This window comes from Palaemon carinicauda, chromosome 16 (assembly GCF_036898095.1).
Source record: "Palaemon carinicauda isolate YSFRI2023 chromosome 16, ASM3689809v2, whole genome shotgun sequence".
Taxonomy (NCBI): domain Eukaryota; kingdom Metazoa; phylum Arthropoda; class Malacostraca; order Decapoda; family Palaemonidae; genus Palaemon; species Palaemon carinicauda.
Window position 1 is genome coordinate 9,161,671 of NC_090740.1, and position 3,968 is coordinate 9,165,638.

Genomic DNA, 3,968 nt, shown 5'->3' on the forward strand with positions numbered 1-3,968 from the left:
CGGTACGTCCTTGCAAAAAAATGCTATAAAATTTTTTTTTTTCATATTTTTGATAATTTTTTGAGAAAATTCAGGAATTTTCCAAGAGAATGAGACCAACCTGACCTCTCTATGACAAAAATTAAGACTGTTAGAGCAATTTAAAAAAAAATATATACTGCAAAATGTGCTGGGAAAAAAATAACCCCCTGGGGGTTAAGGGTTGGAAATTTCCAAATAGCCTGGGGGTAAAAGGGTTAATACTGCTATTTAATTTGATTTACCTTTGCTATTTTTGTCTTGACTGTTTGGTATCAAGTACCCAAAAACTTTCATCTCAATCTCTTCCAGGTCGGATCAACAGTTACGTATCCAAAGACACATGGTATTCTGGGTCCTTCAGTGCAGCTTCAATAATTGCAAATTGTATACAAGTTCCAGAATTACTTCTAGCCCTCTGATGGAGAGGTATGGACAAATCTCTTTATTTTTACTTTTGCTCCTAAGTTGGTTTATGATCGATAATTTTTTGCAAATAACTGGCTCAGTAGGTATTGTCAAACAATATCTTCCTGTTCCATGGAGTTCCCAGCCCATTGGTTGAATGATAGCCAGGGAACTGTTGCCTAAAGTTGTCATTGTGGGACATACTGTAGGCATTGTTATTGGTATTGTTCACTTCTTTCTCTTTTCTACATTTTTTAATAATCTGCAAGAGAAGTATTGAATAATTAAGATAAAACACTTTAAGAACAAATGCAGAAAAGGACCAGTTTCACCATCAGATGTGTTCAGGGACCCAGATACATTCTTAGTTAGGTGATAAAGGAGACGCCTGTGTAGTCTTTGGTGTTTTTGGAGATTTCCATAACCCAAAATTAGGCTGAAGTTCTTGGTTTGTTATGAAAAAATTATGTACAGTAATACTCCTCTGGATGGATGGAAATAGAATTGCAAGGAAGAGATGGGACTGGACGCCTGGTGGGAGGAGATCAAGAGGTAGACCACGTAAACGCTGGAGGGATGGAATTGAAGAGATTTTGACAAAGAACAACATGCCAACAATTGAACAGCTGAGAAGAGAGGGAATTTTTGAAAACAGAATTGAGTGGAGAAGACAACTGATTCCACTGACAGGCTGAAAGCCTACCTGGGAGTGGAAGGGAAGTGAAGTGAAGTGAATACTCCTCTGTACTTCGGTTCAACATACTGTACATTACTTCTGACTTTATTTTTCTCTCTTTAGATATTGGATACAAAAGCAAAATCCAAGTTACGTTGTTTTATCCCACCTTATGCTGGTCTCTAAATCATACTGTACAATAACAATTAACCCTTTTACCCCCAAAGGACGTACTGGTACGTTTCACAAAACCCATCCCTTTACCCCCATGGACGTACCGGTACGTCCTTGCAAAAAATTGCTATAAAAAATTTTTTTTCCATATTTTTGATATTGTTTTGAAAAGATTCAGGCATTTTCTAAGAGAATGAGACCAACCTGACCTCTTTATGACAAAAATTAAGGCTGTTATGAGACCAACCTGACCTCTCTATGACAAAAATTAAGGCTGTTAGAGCAATTTAAAAAAAATATACTGCAAAATGTGCTGGGAAAAAAATAACCCCCTGAGGGTTAAGGGTTGGAAATTTCCAAATAGCCTGGGGGTTAAAGCATTAATACAGTAGGCAAAACAACATTTGTAATACCCTGATATCTATTTCATATGAAACCTGACTTTTTCAATATTAAACTTACCCGATAATCATGTAGCTGTCAACTCCGTTGCCAGCTACATGATTATCGGGTAAGTATATTCAAAAATTTATTTTACTAATGAAAATAACATATTTGTTGACTTTTGTAGGAGGAAATCATAGGCGTGGAATTCAGGTTAGGCCATGAACAGAACACGTTCTTTGAACGAACAAATGAACTCGTGAGGAATAATTGGCAAGTAAGCAAATAGGGTTGTAGCCTAGCAAGTAATAATAATAATAATAATATTAATTATAATAATAATAATAACAGGAGGTTATTCAACCCAAGAGTTTTATCAACCAGTGCCATAATATCCGCTGATGCAAAAGGAATTTAAAGGCTAAAAAACACAGTTATAATAAACCAATTTAATAAATCATAGGACAAAATTGGACTTAAAAACAATTTGACCTACAAACAGATTCTCGGAACCAATTAAGTTTGTAAGTTAAGGGCCATTTGTACATAAGTCACTTTTGTACATGTCACTTTATAGGATGGAAATCCATCATCATCATCAAGTACGGGGTGTTCGATGTCGAACGGCCGTGGCCCTCTGCACAAAACATCTCCATTCATTCCGGTCTTGAGCTTTCCTTTCCAACTCCACCATCGTTAGCCCGCACATCTCCTTGATATTGTCACTCAATCTAGTTTTAGGCCTTCCTCGCGTTCTTGTACCATAGACTGATCCAATTAGTAGCGTTCTTTCCAGAGTACTGTATTGTGTTTCCGAACCTGGTGTCCAATAAAAGTTAGTTTTCTTTCATCCAAAATGTCAAGTAATCTTTTTTCGAAATTGATCTTTTGTAGAACTTCCACGTTAGTCTTTTTCTCAATCCAACTGTCATCAAAAATTGACTCATGCCGGGTCTCCTGGGACCAATCAATGACTTACGGCAGGGTATTACTGTACTGTATGCAGAATAATGATCACAGATCACACTATAATAGAATATATTTAGCCCATAAGTTTAGAGGAAGCTATTCAGCAGTCACTGTTAAATAAGACAAATATAATACATGTACAGTAATTGTTTATTTTGTCAGAATCCTCAATGATGTTTTTCTTATATATTTGTAATTCTTTGAAGTATAGTTTTTATTATTATAAAGTGACTAGGCATCGAAATTCATAAATTTAAGCAACATTGTTGTGGAATTCTGTAGAATTATCATTTAAATTATTTTGTAACATAGCTAGTGAAGTGCTAAAACTATTTATTCTTTTTCAGATGCAGTATTGGACTCTACAATGGTTGTTTGAAATGACTTCTACCAAAGAATTCGGATTTCTTAAAGGACGGAAAGAGGATTTGCCTTAATTTGGATCCTCTGCGGAAATGAAACACCCGTGTAGATGTATACTGAAATTTCAGAGTTCCTAAAGGACGGGAAGAAGATTTGCCGTGAATTTGAATCCTCTGGGGGAGATAAAACATCTGCGTAGATATCTGTCATTAAATGAATGCTTCTTTTTAAGTTACATTTGAATAGAAATGGTGCTATAAGGAGCATTTCACTGGGCAACACAGGTTCCTCGCCCAGAAATAGATTTTTCCTTCGTCAAAATCCCTTTTTAAGATACATTTGAAAAGTGCTACTCATCTTTTATGAGCTTGGCTTTCTTTAGGAAATGAGAGTGCGTTTTGATTATGTCAACTGCTCTTCAAACTCATTAGAATGACAGTAAAGAAATGCCAGCTTTATGATTAGAGTTTAAGAAATTAACATAAAACACGAGAAACTTTAAAGGTGTATGTAATTCGTTATAAAGTTTTTGGTCTGATTCTGAGTGTAAGACATTTAAGGTATTATTAGAAGTAGAGGAGCAGATGCCAGAAGGTTTTTATTTATACATTTTAGGTAAATAGTATAACCAATTTTAATAAGTTATGTATCCATAGTTATTTCAAACAACATTTGTAGTACCTCGGTTTATGAGTGACTTTCAATACCAGCCAGTCGGTACAGTATATGAGCATAAAATTTCAAATCAGTCTGCAAGCAAGAATCACTCTGCATGCGCATCTTTTTTAGTGGACGAGTTTTAACTATACAGTACTAGCACATGATGGGCAGAAAGCAGTCGGGCAGTACCTATAGGCCACTCAAAGTGTTCACATGATTTTTATGCCGTTTTGTTTTGCCTTAGCTCGTATTTCCCCTCTCGCTTTGCTCATCTAAACTCACTCTCCATACAGCTCTTGTACCATTATTATCTGTA

General features: G+C 35.7%; 1 long non-coding RNA gene across 1 annotated transcript; it reads left to right on the plus strand.

The window, feature by feature from the left end:
- Nucleotides 1–324: 324 nt before the first annotated feature.
- LOC137654912 (uncharacterized) lies at nt 325–3,147 on the plus strand. Its single transcript, XR_011046743.1, has 2 exons — nt 325–447; nt 2,977–3,147. It is a non-coding gene; the product is annotated as an uncharacterized lncRNA (long non-coding RNA).
- Nucleotides 3,148–3,968: the final 821 nt, after the last annotated feature.